The sequence below is a fragment of the Oryctolagus cuniculus genome, chromosome 2, assembly GCF_051225735.1.
Source record: "Oryctolagus cuniculus isolate XC-2025 breed Fujian yellow rabbit chromosome 2, ASM5122573v1, whole genome shotgun sequence".
NCBI classification, from domain to species: domain Eukaryota; kingdom Metazoa; phylum Chordata; class Mammalia; order Lagomorpha; family Leporidae; genus Oryctolagus; species Oryctolagus cuniculus.
The window spans coordinates 51,394,537-51,411,674 of record NC_142868.1 but is presented as its reverse complement, the minus strand read 5'-3'; the positions used below and the strand labels follow the sequence as shown (position 1 = coordinate 51,411,674).

The following is a 17,138-nucleotide window of genomic DNA, read 5'->3' as shown; positions in this document are numbered from 1 at the left end:
AGAGTAAATCTGGCCTTTGTTCTTTTCCGTGTTGAACAAGTCTGCCATTCATCAAGTCCTTCCACTAACACCCAGGGAATGCAGGCCCCAGGTTGCAAGTCCTGGAGAGAGGAGCACGCGCACGCTTCTGGTCGTCCCACAACCTTTCTCTGCAGCCTCATGTCCGAGTGCTCGCCAACCGCACCGACACCACGGAGACACACCACGCGCCGCGGCGCCCACCGGCACGCGGTGCTCCCTGTTTAAAAGCTGAGCTCGCTACTCCCACCTTTCAGTCTCAGAATGGCTTCTCCTTGCCCCTCCAAGAAACCAAAATCCAAGTTTGTATTCAGAGGTGTAAAGGAGAAACTCATATAAGATCCATGAAGCTATCAATTTTCATGGAGCGTGGGAAATGTCAGGGCAGATCCCTGAAGTCAACTAGGAACCATGTTAGAAAGAGCGTTCCAGAGAGAGAATCATACGGAGAGGTCTGAAACAGCGCAAAAGGTATTTGTGAAGTGAAAATAAAATGTAAAACAAACAAAAAAAAGATACATGCTGAACTCTTAAGATTTATTTATTTGAAAGGCAGAGTTGCAGAGAAAGAGGGAGACAGAGCGAGGTTCTATTTGCTGCTGGCATTTGGGCCAACTTCTACTTCGCTCCCTCCCAGGCACATTAGCAGGGAGCTGGATTGGAAACAGAGCAGCCAGGACTTGAATTGGTGCTTGGACATGCGATCCAGCATAGCAGGCCCTGGTTAACTGGCTGTGCCACAACACTGGTCCCTAGTGTGTATCTTTAACTAGTATTTGTTATCCCGGGGAAGTGATGGGTCATAAAACATCGCATTTTTCTCCCTTATTAAACTCTCCCCTTCCTTTGGGAATCAATGTAAAGTTAATAAAAATGAGATTGTTTTTCAAACTGAAAATATTCTGGGTTTGGCAGGTGCCGTCTCTCCTTGTACGTCGTTAGGCCCTTTTATGTTGCTTTTCCTCTGCACTTCAGCTGTAGAGTTTTACTAGGGCTGTTAAATAACAGAGGCAAATGCTGTTGTTCATCTGAAAGCCATCACAGGAAAGCAGGGTGGTCTCCTGGGGTGGGTCTCACTAAGATACTTTCCAATTCCTTGCCATCTTTCTGTTCTCCAGAAAGGGCTGTTAGAACAATCTTTCTTGCGAATGAGGAGAGACAGTTTATTGATTACACAGCCAGACAAAAGCAGAAGGAGAAATTAAAGGTGGGGTGGAGTCCTGTGTGTGATCACCATGAAGGCAGAAGCTGAGCAGCCCCTCCACAACTACCGCTAACCCTGTGAGTGTTTCAGAAGGCTGAGGCTTAGTGTAAACATTGAACGTGCTGAAATGTCTTATTCAAAGACGTCATTGTGTTTAGCGGTCCTGTCTGCTGGTGGAGATGAGGAGAAAGGACAAATGAAAGTTTTGCTCTCCTGCATCCTGTACACTACCTTCTGGGTTACAACGATTGATGGTGCCAAATGTTACTGGAAACTGCCTCTTGTTGCTAAGCTCTGCCCACTTGGTTGTGTCCCAGATGAGAACTGACCCACCACTGGAGTCTCTTGGGTCAAGAAAGGGAGTGGAGATAGTGTTCCTCAATGTGTGAACAATGCAGCCCCCAGGAGAAGTGGGGGTTTTGTTGAAAACTTTGTTGCAAGCATGATAAAAGCACCCTCTATTGGAGTGCCAGTTTGAGAACTGGTTGCTCTGCCTCCTATCCGGTTTCTTGCTAATCCACCTGGGAAGGCAGCAGAAGATGGCCCAAGTATTTTAGCCTTTGCACCCATGTGAGATGGATTTCCAGACTCTTGGCTTCCACCTGGCCCAGACCCGGCTAATGGATGCAATGGAGAGTGAAGCAGCAGATGGAAGATCTCTCTCTCTCTCCCTCTCCCTAATTCTGCCTTTCAAATAAATATTTTAAAAAGTGTCTGGGGGGCTGGCACTGTGGCTCACTTGGTTAATCCTCCACCTGCAGCACCAGCATCCCATATGGGCACTGGGATCTAGTCCCGGTTGCCCCTCTTCCAGTCCAGCTCTCTGCTGTGGCCTGGGAAGGCAGTGGAAGATGGCTCAGGTACTTGGGCCCCTGCACCCACATGGGAGACCAGGAGGAAGCACCTGGCTCCTGGTTTCGGATTGGCATACCTTTGGCAATGGCGGCCATTTGGGGAGTGAACCAATGGAAGGAAAACCTTTCTCTCTGTCTCTCTTTCTAACTCTACCTGTCAAATATATATTAAAAAAAAGTGTCTGGCCCCTGCCACCTATAATGAAGACCTGGATAGAATTTCTGGCTCCTGGCTTCAGCTTGGCCCTGCCCAGGATGTTGTGGCTATTTGGGGAGTGAACTAGGGGATGATAGATATCTCTCTTTTGGTTGCTCTGCCTTTCTAGGAAATAAATAAATAATCTTGAACAAAAAAAATGCAAACTGGCAGTGCCCTACTCAGAACTGTTGAAGTAGAATCTCATTATGGGAGCCATGAAAATGGTGTTTTTAACTAATTAATTATATTTATTTGAAAGGCAGAAAGAGATCTCCCATCTGTGGTGCACTCCTTAAATGCCTAACTGTAGAGCTGAGCCAGGCTGAGGCCAGGAATCAAGAACTCAGCGTAGGTCTCCCAGGCAGGTTTCTGAGATTCAACTACTTGAGACAGCTGCTGCTTCCCAGGATGCATATTAGCAGGAGGCTGGAATTGGGAGCAAAGTGTGGGCCCAAACCCAGGCTCACTCCTATGGAATGTGTGTATTCCAAGTGATGCTTTAGCCACAATGCCAAACACCTGCCCCAGGTTTTTCAATTTAATGCTCTGAATAAATAATACATTCATATGACTTTAAATTAAACAACATTCACTATGGCCTCCTTTATTTTTAAAGACTTATTTTATTTGAAAGTCGGGGATATATATAGAGAAGGAGAAAGACACAGAGAAAGATCTTCCATCTGCTTGTTTACTCTGCAAATGGACACAACAGCCAGAGGTGGGCCAGACCAAAGCTAGGAGCCAGGAGTTTTATCTGTGTCTCCCATGTGGGTGCAGCGGCCCGAGCACTTGAACCATCTCCCATTACCTTTCCAGGCCATTAGCAGAGAGCTGGGTCAGAAGTGGAGCAGCCAAGAATTGAATCGGCACACATATGGGATGCTGGCACTACCAATGGTGGCTTAACCTGCTGCACCACAGCACCAGCCCCTATGGTCTCCTTTCTACCAGGGGTCCCCATAGACCCAATCTGCACATCTCCCCATATGTATTTTATACTGCTGACATTAGTTTTCTCTACAGACTTGCAGATTTCTTCGTACAAATATGAATTTTTCTTAATTTCACAGAAATCCTATGTGTGGAACAGATACTGGCCTTTATCTTGTTCCTTCACTTAAATGTACATGAATGTTCTTTCCATAGCACATTTGATTTTTCATTCATTTGGAAAAAAATATTTGTTGAGCATCTGTCTGCTCAAGGTTGAGCCCTGGTGCATGTGCACTTGCGTAGCAGCAGACAGACTGATGGAAGTTTTCTGCCTTTGACATTTCTATGGGGTGGGGCAGATAAGACAGACAACATACATAATAATTAATTGTATATTGTGTTAAAACAAAAAGAGAGTAATGGAAAAATGGAGCATGTTAACAGGAATGGGGAATGTTAGGTGCAGGATTATAATTTAAAACAGAGTGGCTGCTTTGAGAAAGTGACATATGAGCAGTCTGGATAGTGGTGAGGAAATGAGCTGTGGGGTTATCTAAGGAATATGGCAAGCCGGGTAAAGGAGAGAGCTGGTGCAAATGCCCTGAGGTGGCAGTCTAATCAGTGTACTGGAGAAATGTCAAAGAAGTCAATGTGGCTAGGCAGAGAAAGTGAGGTAGAATGTTTATAAGAATGCAACAGGAGAAGCAGATCACGTATGGTGTAAGCATTTAGCTTGTACTCTGACAGCCGCGGATGGCAGTTGGAGCCGTCTTGAAGAGACGAGAGACATGATGCAACTGAGATCTACCAGTGCATAGAAAACAGGCTCATGTTTAACGTTGCATAGCATTGTCCTGGACAAATGCACCACAATTTATTTAATCAGGATCCTACCGATAGATGTTTGAGTTGTTTCCAAAGTTCTGCTATTAAACAATGTTACAAACATCCACACATGACATGTTACACTTGTGCAAGTGTATCTACGGTATGAATTCCCACCAGTGGGATTACTAGATTTTGCATTTCTAATTTTGATGGATACAGCCAAATCGCCCTTCAAAAGCTGAACCAATTTACACTCCCGCTAGCACGGTTCAGTAGTGCTTTGTTCCCCATGGGTTTGCCCAGAGAGTGCGCAATCAGCTCCTGGACATGTGCCAATCTGATAGGTGAGAAGTGATGTCTCAAGATAGTTTGACTTGCATTTCTCTGATTTTGAGTGAGGTTGAGCAACTTTTTCATGTGTTAAAGAGCCAAGTCTACGTCCTTTGTTGTGGTCTCTCTGCTTTTATACTTTTCCCATATTCTGTTGGGATCTTGGTCCTTTTCTTTACAGATTTCTTGCAACTCCACACATGGTAAGGAGATTAGCCCTTTTTATTATGAGTTCCACATTTTCCCATTTTGCCATTAGTCTTTTGACTTGGGCTTATGGTATCTTTTGACAGACAAAAGTTTGATTCTTGTGGTTGGTTTTCTCAATTTTCTGATGAGTCACAGTTAAAGACCTTTCCTATTCTATATAGTCTGAAGATTTTATTTTTCCAACATTAAAATTTTTGACCCACTTTTCTTTTATTTTGGCTTAGTTTGCAAGGTAGTAAGATATGCGTCCTGCTTTATTTGTTCTAATTAATGATCTCATTGCTCACTATCACTTTTTAAAAAAAAATAATTTTAGAAAGATGGTTGAAGTATCTGGGCCTCTGCCACCCACCTGGGACACCTAGATGGGGATTCTGGCTCTTGGCTTTGGCCTGGTCCAACCCTACCTATTACAGCCATTTGGGGAGTGGACCAACAGATGGAAGATCTCTTTATCTGTCACTCTGCTTTCTAATAAATAAAATGATTCTTCTAAACTAACAACTTTAAAAAATTTTACTTGTGGGAAAACACATGACAAACTTCACCATCTCAACAATTTTTAACTATAGTTTAGTCATAAACATACTCATGTACAATAGATTTCCAGAACTTTTTCATCTTGCAAAACTAAACTGCTATACCAGTTGAAAAATTGCCTTCACACAAGGCTCCCACTTTCTAGCTCCTGGTAACCACCATTCTACTCTGTGTTTCCACGGACTTGACAGCATTACATGACTCATAGAAATGAAATCACATTTTCTGGGGTTTTTTTTGTGACCAGCTTATTTCATTTAGTATAATGGCCCCAAGGGTCATCCATGTTGGACCATGTGACAGAATTTGCTTCCTTTTCATGGCTGAATAATATTCCATCATATGTATATACCACTTTTTCTTTTTTTAAAAAAAAGATTTATTTATCTATTTGGAAGTCAGAATTACAGAGATAGATAGATAGACAGACAGATCTTCCATCAGCTGGTTCATTTCCCAAACGGCCACAACAGCTGGGGCTGGGCCAGGCCAAAGCTAGTAGCTTCTTCTGGGTCTCCCGTGTGGGTGCAGGAGCCCAAGGACTTGGGCCATCCTCTGCTGCTTTCCCAGGAGCATTCTCTCATTACAGCTTTTGATTGGACATAAGCAAGTAATTGTAGCATAGTCACTTTGTATAAATCTATTTTACTAAATTCTCTTACTTATAAATATGTTTCAATTCTCTTATATTTCTAAATATATAATAACAGTCTAGGGGCAGGTTTTGGCTTAGCAGTTCAGATGCCTGGATTGTGTATCAGAGCACCAATTTCTTCCTCCAGCACCCCATTCCTACCCCTGACAATGTAGACCCTGGGACATGGAAGTGATGGCTTCAATAGTCGGATCCTTGCCACCATGTGGGAGATTAGACTGAGTTTCCAACTCCTAGCCTCACGCTGCTGCAGGCAGTGGGAGACTGAACCCACAGGTGGAGATCTCACTCTGGCTCCATTTTACTCTCTGTCTCTGTCTTTCAAATGAAAGACAAATTAAAAAAAAAACAACATGAAAATCAACACACATTGTCTACTTTTAAATTTCCACACTTAGAATTTCTCTTTTCCAATTTCATTGTCTATTAGGCATAGTTAGATAGACCATAATAAACTTCTTAGTAATGAGCTATTCTTGCATTCCTGTGATAAGCCTCACTTTGTCGTGGTAAGTTTATTTACAGTGCTGGTAAATACTGTTTGTAAATAATTTAAGGTTTTTACAATGATATGCATAGTTGAGATCTAACTACAGCTTCTTGTTTTATTGCACTGAGATCAAAGAATATTGCTCATAGTGCTTCTAGCTTTTGGAATTCACAAGCTTTTCTTTGTGGTCCAACTTATCACCAGTTCTCATGTGAGTTGTCTGGTCACTTGAAAAAAGCAACACTGTCTATATTTTCAGGCCATAGAGCTCCGTAACATGCACCTTATTGATGTCATTTGTATCTCTGTTGAACTTTGGCTATTTTGACTTGATACAACACAAAGAATTTTCCTTTCTGTTTACTTTTCCTTGGGTCTTCTGTCATATCTGCTCTGGAAGGTATCTGCCATGTTATGTGATGAATATGCATTTATAATCATTCATTTCCTTTAAAAGTTTATCCCTCAGCATTCGATGTGCCCAGTTTCTGATTATATTTATTTGCTGGCCTGAATCCCCCCTCACTGCTATAAGGTCATTATCTGCCTTTATTTTCAGTTCCCTTTGCCTGGTGTGTCTTTTTTTTTTTTTTTTTTTTTTTTTTTTTTTTTTTTTTTTTACAGGCCGAGCGGACAGTGAGAGAGAGAGACAGAGAGAAAGGTCTTCCTTTGCCGTTGGTTCACCCTCCAATGGCCGCCACAGCCGGTGCACCACGCTGATCCGATGGCAGGAGCCAGGAGCTTATCCTGGTCTCCCATGGGGTGCAGGGCCCAAGCACTTGGGCCATCCTCCACTGCACTCCCTGGCCACAGCAGAGAGCTGGCCTGGAAGAGGGGCAACCGGGACAGAATCCGGCACCCCGATGGGGACTAGAACCCGGTGTGCCGGCGCCGCTAGGCGGAGGATTAGCCTAGTGAGCCCCAGCGCCGGCCGCCTGGTGTGTCTTTTCTGAATTCTTTCGCATGTTTTGAATGGCTTAGATCTATAGGATCTCTCATGTACAGGAATATGACAGACACAGCCCTTTTGCCTGCAGTCTTGCTCACCCAGGTCCTGAACCTGCTATTGCAGAACAATGGAGACAGCTTCCTGCTGTTGCTGTCCAGCCGGGTCCCTCCATCTCAGACAGAGAATTTTTTTCCTGATGCTTTGTGAGATTCTCAACTCCTAGTTTGTGCAAGCCTGCTACTGTGTCTGTACTTTAGGCTTCTGTTTACAGTATTTTTTCAGTAATCTCTATTGCTCTTATAATAATGTGAACAACTATTTCTGGATTGAGCTTTAGGACAATTACTTTGACGGTGATATAATTAATACCTTACTCGGGGAAGTTGACACATGATCTCTGTTGAGCCATCCAATAGTTCTGTGAGTCAAAGCAGTTATCCCACTCAACAGATGGGGGAATCCGAGGCAAGATGTCTCCAAAGTGTGTTTTCTCGTCGTTTCTCCCGTGAGTTGCCAGACAAGTTAGCTTTCAGCTAAGCTATAGCTGATGGCAAGAGAGATATTTTCTAGGGCTCAAAAGGCACATTTTCAACTGACTAGAAACTTGACTTAACTGTCTTTTGCAAACACTTGCTGAAACACCAGCGAGTTTACTTCGGGAAAGTCAGGAAACTGCTTCTCTGGGGAAATGTTAACAATAAGAAAGATCCCCGTCTCTCTGGGACAGTGTGAGTGTGGCCCACCGCATGGCCAGGGTGACAGGACAACCCCTGGTGCCCCCGGCCCCTGCAGGGCTTGAAGACTATCCCAGGGGGTCTGGGTGATTTGTTTTCAAACTTTGGCCAGGGAAGACTGATCTGTCAGGTGATTGTCATCAGTGGTGTTGAGATTGAAAAACACAGAATGGATATATGTAACACGATGCTGCCTGATGGAGAAATTTAAGACCCAAGTACGGCAAAATCCTCCTCTTTGGGGCTTAGGGACACAGAGGTTGTAACTGACTTCAAATTGTCTCATGTTAAAGGAAACCCAAGAATTTCCATATTTTTCCTTTCTAGGCTGAAAGAAAAAAAGCGGGGAGGAACATGAAATTCTTCCACATTGAGACGTTTCAGGATAATATTTTCTTCTAACTCGAAATTCCCAGGTTGGCTTGAAACTCAACATCTGAATCATGCTGACTCGCAAGACATCGCTTGAGCAAGACTGGAATTCTGAACATTCTTAGAGGCTTCATAAAACCCTGAAATGATGGACAAATGCTTATGTGGTGGTCATGCACAGAAAAGCCCCCTTCTGGCTTGGGATTGGGTTTGTTCGTCTTATATTTATAGTATCGACATTGAAGGAATGTAGAATTTGGCATGAGGGAAAGAACGGGAAAAGGATGGACGGACTGGAGACTAGGTTTTGGCTGCATGTGAGTGAGTGAGGGTGGGGTGTTTGTGTGTGTGTGTGTGTGTGTGTGTGTGTGTTGAGCTGGAGCCTACTGGGCAGGGCAGAGTGAGCATCTGAGAGTTTTGTTCATTTATTTTTAAGCAGAAGCTTCTTCAGGTCTGTGCTGTGGGAGAGAGACTGGAAGAATTTTTTCTTTGTTAGCAGCACCATCTGTTTACAATGAAGGCTTGGCCTCTTCTTTTGGCGCAAATAAAAACCCTAGGGTGCCCATGTAAGTCAGGCAGATGGAGCATGCGTTCACAGACCTGAGGAATCACCCTCTGTTGCCTGCACAAGGCTTTCACGACAGATTTACACGGCATCCTATCCCCACATAAATTCAGAAGCAAGCTTCCGAGGAGCAAAGGTGGGTCAAAGGTCATTGGAATTCACAGCCCAGGCAGCTCGTCCGCCACCTGGTGAAGTGATGGGACCCCTTGGGTCACATTTGCCAAGAGAGAGGTTGGGCAGATGGCAGAGAAGCCGTAGAGTAAAAATTCCTTTCTCTGTTTGTCATGGGATCCTTGCGCATCTGGGAAAGGGACATACACACCAAAAGAAGGAAATATGGAAATATGGTCTTTGCATAATTGTTACATTTGGCCTCAAATTCCAGATAAAGACATGTTTCCATAAACAGCAAAGCGTGGAGTAAGCAAAAATAAATGTTAAAAGAAAATAAAAAAGAAAACTATATAGTACTATCAGGACTGTGGTGGAGGTGGGAGGGAAAGGAGCCGAAAAGGGGAGTAGGAACCCCCTACTCTCTCATTCTGCTTTGTGCCATGTCAGCCCTGGCTAGATTTCACCTCCAGGCCAGGGATCTTTATTCTCTCCCCAGACATGAGATTCAGGTAAGGATTTGGAAGATAACGACAACAGTGAATAAACTGCATATCTTGAGAAATTTTGCTCATGGTGAGAGAAGTCACATCACACTAGCACATGCATGTCATTCTTCATTGACTCTTTTGAACCTGCCCTCTACTAGGTTGCCTGGTAGAAAGCCCAGGCTAAACTTTCAGAGGTTTATCAATGTCTGGGAAAGAGAAAAACAAACCAACCAACCCATAGGCATTTGGAAAGCTCAAGAGAAATTAAGTATGGATTCAGTGTGTCAGGTCCGAAGATCTATATTTTAAAGAAACATACCCAACTATTTGATGCAAATGAACCCTAATACCTACTGGAAGAATCACTAGTCTAGAATATTATGCCATTTCAAAAGAAGGAGGAGGGGCCAGCACTGTGGCATTGTAGGTTAAGCCTCCACCTGCAGCGCGGCATCCCATATAAGTGCTGAATTCAGTCCCAGCTGCTCTGCTTCTGATCCAGCTCTCTGCTAATACACCTAGGAAAGCAGCAGAGGATGGCCAAAAGTCTTGGACCTCTGCCACCCATGTGGGAGACCCATATGCAGTTCCAAGGCTCTTGCTTCGACCTGACCCAGCCCTGGCCACTGCAGCCATTTGGGGAATGAACCAGAGGATGGAAGCTCTGTGTGTGTGTGTGTGTGTGTGTGTGTCCCTCCTTCTCTCTAACTCCGCCTTTCAAATAAAATCAAATAGACCCAGCGACCAGCAAGGAAGAAACACCATCTTAATCAGGTAAGTAGAGGTTGTTTTGGCAGATGCACGACTAAGGCATTTTATCAAAGGGATATTTCACACTGACTTTGAGTATGGCCTGGAAGGTTGGCAGGGGCAGGGCACCCCCTTAGGCCCATGAAGCACTCCCTGCCCCTCTCTGTCACAGCACCCCAACTTGACTTGCTGAGGCAAAGCATTGACCAACCCATGTCAGTGAGGCAGCTGGTTCTGGGAACACCAGGGCTCGCTCTATGGGTTGGGGAGGCTTGTGGGGCGGAGAATGGATCCCCTGCTCCCTGGGATAGTGGGAGACCTACCTCCTGTGAGAGTGGGAGTTCTGGGACTGTGCCATAGGAGTGTGAAAGGATTGATGGGTCTTTGGGAAAGCGCTGTGTCTGGCTTCAGAGGCTCGGGGTTCCACTCGCACAATGAGGAGCATGCAGATCCTCTGTGTGGTTCACACACCCACGTAGGTGAGGTGGCTAGACACTGTGTGCTCACCCTAGGGGGCTGGTTCACCTCAGCAGAGTGGTGCTGACACTGCGATTATGCCATCTGACATGACCATATCCTACTCCCTGTTGACAATAGAGGAAATCTACCACACCCAACTTGGGTGTCACCCCGGATGCTCACTCCACCCTAAGCACTGGCAGGAGATCCCTGGCCCAACCCAGCCTCTGTGTATCTGCTGGAGGACATACACTCCACCGAGCCACAGGGTGGGTATTTCAAAGGTAAAAGCCATTGGAGGAGAAAACCAGCAAGTGCTTCCACAAAAGCCTAAAAATAAATGTAGAAATACAAGAAACATCAACAAGGAAAACAGTACGACTATTCAAAAGGAAACAACAACACTTCAGTATTGGCTGGAATCTGAGGATGGACTGATGAAATGTCTGAAAATGAATTCAAAGGAATAATCATAAATTACTCAAAAACACAGAGAAGTAAATGCATGTGTTAAAGAAATCCATAAATGACATGAATGAAAAATTCTGCAGGGAGATAGAGATAATGAAGAGAAATAAAACTCAAATATCAGAAATGAAGAATTCAGTGTGCCAAATAAAAAATAGACTTGGTGAGCAGAAGAAAGACTATCTGAGCCAGAAGACAAATCTTTGGAAAAGTCTCAGAGGAGGAGGAGGAGGAGGAGGAGGAGGAGGAGGAGGAGGAAGCGGCGGCGGCGGCAGCAGCAGCAGCGGAACCAGAGGTGGTGGCGGAGGAGGAGAATTAAAAATAATTAGAAAATCTGAAAACAGTGTTTGAGTTTTATGGGATAATATCAAAATAATCAAACATAGGTGTCTTAGGAGTTCCTGAAGGTATAGGAAGAGAGAATGGATTAGAAGGCAAATTCAGTGAAATAAAAGCAGGAAACTTCCTTAATTTGGAGAAAGATAGGTACATCCGAGTATAGAAAGCACATAGAACTACTAGTAAACATTGTAAGATCTTCACCATGATACATTATATTTTACTGCTGAAAGTTTGACTATAAAGAACAGATTCTAACATGTGCATAAGACAAATGCCAGATTACTTTCAGAGGATCTCCAATTAGATTGACAGATTTCTTATAAGAAAACCTACAGGATAGGAGAGAATGGAGAGAAATAGTCCAAGTCTTAAAACAAACAAACAAAAAAAACCCTGCAATCCATAATACTATACCCAGCAAAGTTCTCATTTACAAATGAAGGTGAAATAAAGACCTTCCAAAACACAGAAATTGGAAGAACTAGTCACCACTAGTCAAGCTTTACAAATGCTACTTAAGGACAAACATAGAAACAGAGAAAGATTAGTCATCATGAGAGAATGTGAAGGCAGAAAACCTCCTAGTAAAAGTACTAAGGAAATCCAAAACAAACAATAGGAATATTCACAGGAAAATGGCAGGACCAAGTCATTACTCACTAATGATAATCTTGCATATTTATGGCTTAAGATTTCCAACTAAAAGATACAGACTAGCTGAATGGATCAAAAAACAAGACCCATCTATTTGCTACCTACAAGAAACATACCTCACCAACAAAGATACACACAGATTGAAAGTCAAGGAATGGAAAAAGATATTCCATGCTAATGGAAAGCAAAAATGATCAGGGTGGCCATCTTAATGTTAGACAAAATAGACATTAACATCCAATGCAAAGGTGCCTGGTTACTTAAAAAATTTTAATGAAGCTAAAGGGAGACATAAACTCCAATGCAAAAATCATGTGGGACTTCAACACCCCACTTTCATCAATGGACACATCAACTATACAAAACAATCAACCAAGAAACAGAGCTAATTTACACTGTGGACTAAATGGACCTAACTAATATCTACAGAATGTTTCATCCCACAGTTGTAGAATATACATTATTTTTATCAGTGCACAGAATTTTATCTAGGATAAGAAATATTTTAGGCCATAAACCAAGTCTCAACAAACAAAAACACAATGAGATGAACACAATGGAAAATGGAAATGAACACAATGGAATGAAGGTAGAAACTAACTTAAGAAACTCTAGAAAATATGCAAACACATGGAAACTGAACAACATGCTCCTGAATGAATGGTGGGTCATGGAAGAAATAAAAAAATTCCTAGAAATGAATGCAAATGACAATATAACATTTCAAGAAACTGGACAGAATCAAATAAGTGACATAGAAATTAATCTTAAGGACCTAGGAAAACAAGAACAACCCAAATCCAAAATTAGCAGAAAAAAATCAGAGAACAAAACTGAAATCAAAGAAAGATACAAAAGACCACTGAGGAGTTCCAAGATAGCAGAGTAGGGAGGGAGCTTACTGTTTTAATCCAGGAGAAGATAGTTTTAAAAAAGTGGAGAGAGTGCAGTCTCAGGGAAGAGTTAGGGAGAAAACAGCAGAGGAAACTCTACACAAATTAGAGGGACATGGTGGACCTACATGGAGGGCATGGACACCAACAATTCAGGACTCCAGTGGCTGAGAGCCTATGTACCAGCATTGGAAAATGAGGTGAGATCAGACCACAGCAGCCCAAGCCACTGGTGATAAAGCTACAGGAAGAGCCTAGAGGGAACTGGGCTTGAAACCCTATGGGGGATAGTGTACCTGCCAAACTAGAGAAGAAGAGTGGACACCATTTTGGAAATATGTAATAGCTACACCAGCTTGTATCCACACCCAGCAACCAGTCAAGTGCTGAGAATCAACAGAGGGCTGGGAGCTCAAGACTGTAGGAGGCTTCTGTGCCAGGACTGTGATAAAAACTAAGGCTGTTTGGGAGGATTCTCCATGTGGCTAGGACTTTGGGCAGTCACTGTGGGGGACTCCACACGGTCAGAGCTTCCTAGTTACCTGGTGAAGGACATTGCTGGAGAATCTGAACTTACACTAAGAACTGTACAAATCCTTTGTGATGTCCTTGAGGCAAAGCAAATGTATATTGCTCCCACTGGGGCTAGAGCTCAGGCACTGGTCTCCTTTGAGCAGAGGAGCTCAGCTGAGCAGAATAAACTCCCCCTCTGATTAAAAAAAAAAAAAAAAGATTTACCTTGCCAAACCTGGGTGTGTCACTTTAGACATTCCCTTCACCATGGAGATCTAAGCAGAGCTCTCTGGTTACACCCTTGACAAACCTCTAGATAGTCACTGAAAGCAGACACTCCACTTATCTACAGAGTCTTAATACAAAGATAATAGCTGCCACAGGAAAAAAAAATGAATATCTCCATGAATGCTGAACAACCAACACACCAATTCACAAGATGCCCCCAAGAGAATACAACACTTCAATACTAGATTGTGAAAATGATGAGAGGGAAGAAATGCAAGAAATGGAATTCAAAATATTGATCATAAGATTACATAGAAGCAAATGCACGAACTACTGAAATCCATACAGGACATGAAAAAAATTTCTCCCATGAAATTGAGATCTTCAAGAGAAATCAAAATGAAATGCAGAATTCAATTGAACAAATAAGAAATGCAGTGGAAAGCCTTAACAACAGAATTGCTGAAGCAGAAGAAAGGATATTGGACTTAGAAGACAAAGCACAGGAAATTATATAGTCAAACCAAAAATAAGAGGAGGAAATTAGAAGACTAAAAAACACTGTTGGGAATCTACAGGATACTATTAAACAACTCAACATATAGGTTCCAGGAGTTCCTGAATGTGTGGAAAGAGAGACTTAGTAGGTCTTTTAAGTGAAATAATACAGAAAACATCCCTGGTTTGGAAAAAGAAAGGGACATCCAAGTACAGGAAGCACATAGAATTCCTAATAGAAAAGATCTTCACCATGACACATTGTAATCAACTCACCACAGTAAATTAAAGAAAAAATTCTAAAATGTGCATGAGAGAAACACCAAATTACTTTCAGAGGATCTCCAATTAGACTCACAGCAGACTTCACATCAGAAACATACGAGATAGGAAAGAATGGTGAGATTTAGCCCAAATCTTAAGAGAAAAAAAACTCTCAACTCAAAGTATTACGCCTTGCAAAACTCTGATTTACAAATGAAGGTCAAATAAAGACTTTCCACAACTAACAAATTGAAAGAATTTTTCACCACCCATCAAGCCCTACAAAATATGCTTAAGGATGTGCTGCATTCAGAAACATGTTCATAACTACAAAAGAAGGTAAAGGAAGAAATCTTTCAGTAAAAGATTATAGAAAATTCAAAGTAAAAAATAAGAATGTTTTTGGAAAAATGGCAGGGCAAAGTCGTTACTTATCAATAGTCACCTTGAATGTAAATGGCCTCAACTTTCCAGTTAAAAGACACAGACTAGGGCTGGGGCTGTGGCTCACTTGGTTAATCCTCCTCCTGCAGCACTGGCATCCCATATGGGCACCGGGTTCTAGTCCTGGTTGCTCCTCTTCCAGTCCAGCTCTCTGCTGTGGCCCAGGAGGGAAGTGGAGGATGGCCCAAGTGCTTGGGCACCTGCACCCACATGGGAGACCAGGAAGAAGCGCCTGGCTCCTGGCTTCAGATCAGTGCAGCACCAGCCATAGTTGCCACTTGGGGAGTGAGCCAATGGAAGGAAGACCTTTCTCTCTGTCTCTTTCTCTCACTGTCTAACTCTACCTGTCAAATAATAAAAAGAAAAAAAAATCTACTGGCTTTAAAAAACAAAATCCCATTAAGCTTGGTGGTAAAAATGCCATCTTAATTGTTAAAGTGGTCATATTAAGTGTTAAAGTGAACAAATAGAAAGGATTAAGTGTTAAAGTGATCATATAAATAGGATCAAGTGCCTGGTATAATATTAGATATAATTAAAAAGGAGAGAATGTTCTAGCATGGCAAGCAGTCCACACAGCAGATTCATAGAATGGCAATCACTTTAAGTAACACTCTGACCTCAGAATCATCCCTTAAGGCTTCCAGGTTGGGCTGAAAAGCCCATGAGAGCATTTCTGGCATGGAAAGCCAAGACACTTTGGCAAAAAATGTTCTACAGGAAGGATCTCTGTGAGTGAGACCCCTGCAAAAAGAAGTGGCCATCAAAGATGGATGTACTTTTCTCTGAAGGGAGGAGAGAACTTCCACTTTGTTTATGGCCTTGTCCAAATACTGACAGTTTGTGGACTCAAAAGGCTTCCATAACCTAGGCAGCTCATTTCAAGATCCTTGGGTGGTCACTGATGTCATACATAAGAGTGTTAATTGTTAAATTAACAATAGAGTCACTGTGCACTAACTTGTCATGTAGGACTTCTGTCCTCAATGAGTTGTATTATGAGAGTTAACTGTAACACAGGTTCTCTAACAGTGTGTGTGTGTGTGTGTGTGTGTGTGTGTGTGCAAATTGTTGAAATCTTTTCTCAGTATAGAGTTGGTCTTCTGTATACAAAGTTAATTGAAAATGAATCTTGGGGCCAGCACTGTGGCATAGTGGGTAAAGCTGCTGCCTGCAGTGTCAGCATCCCATATGGGAGGTGGTTAGAGTCCTGGCTGCTCCACTTCCTATAGTGCTCTCTGTTATGGCCTGAGAAAGCAGTAGAAGATGGCCCAAGTCCTTGGACCCCTGTACCCACGTGGGAGACCTGGAAGAATCTCCTGGTTTCTGGCTTCGGATCGGTACAGCGCTGGCTGTTGCGGCCAATTGGGAGTGAACCAGTGGGTGGAAGACCTCTCTCTCTGCCTCTCCTCCTCTCTCTGTGTAACTCTGCCATTCAAATAAATCTTTTAAAAAATTAATCTTAATGGAGAATGGGACTGGCAAGGGGAGAGGGAGGAGGAGGAAGAGGGGTGGGAGGGCAAATATGGTGAGAAGAATATCTATATTCCTAAAGTTGGACTTCCAGAATTTGTATTCCTTAAAAAATAAATTAGAAGATCAGTGAAATGAACAGCTTTAAAAATATAAATAAAATTTATATATACTGACCAACTAACCAATAAAAGGAGGGGAGTGATGACCCAAATGAATAAAATCAGAGATGAAAAAGGAGATGTTACAATTGATAACACAGAAATAAAGAGCATCATCAGAGATTACTACAGTTATATGCCAACAAATTGGAAAATCTAGAAGAAATGAATAGACTTCCGGACACATACAATTTACCAAAATTGAGCCATGAACACATGGAAAACATAAACAAACCAATAGCCCAGATGGTGATTGAATAAAGACTCTCCCAACAAAGAAAAGCCTAGGGCCATATAGCTTCACTATTGAATTATGCCAAAAATTTTAAAGAAGGACTAATCGTAGTTCTTCAACTACTCAAAAGAATCAAAAGCAAGGGAATCCTTCCAAAGTCCTTCAAAGAGGCCAATATCACCTTTATTCCAAAGCCAGAAAAAGAAACAACATAGAAAACTATAGACCAATATCCCTAATGAACATATATGCAAAAATCCTCAACAGAAT

The 17,138-nt window shown here is 42.6% G+C and overlaps 1 protein-coding gene across 4 annotated transcripts in view; it reads right to left on the bottom strand.

The window, feature by feature from the left end:
• The window catches only part of PALLD (palladin, cytoskeletal associated protein), a 458,616-nt gene that overhangs the window by 306,330 nt on the left and 135,148 nt on the right, over positions 1–17,138 (bottom strand). The gene's annotated exons all lie outside the window — the stretch shown is intronic.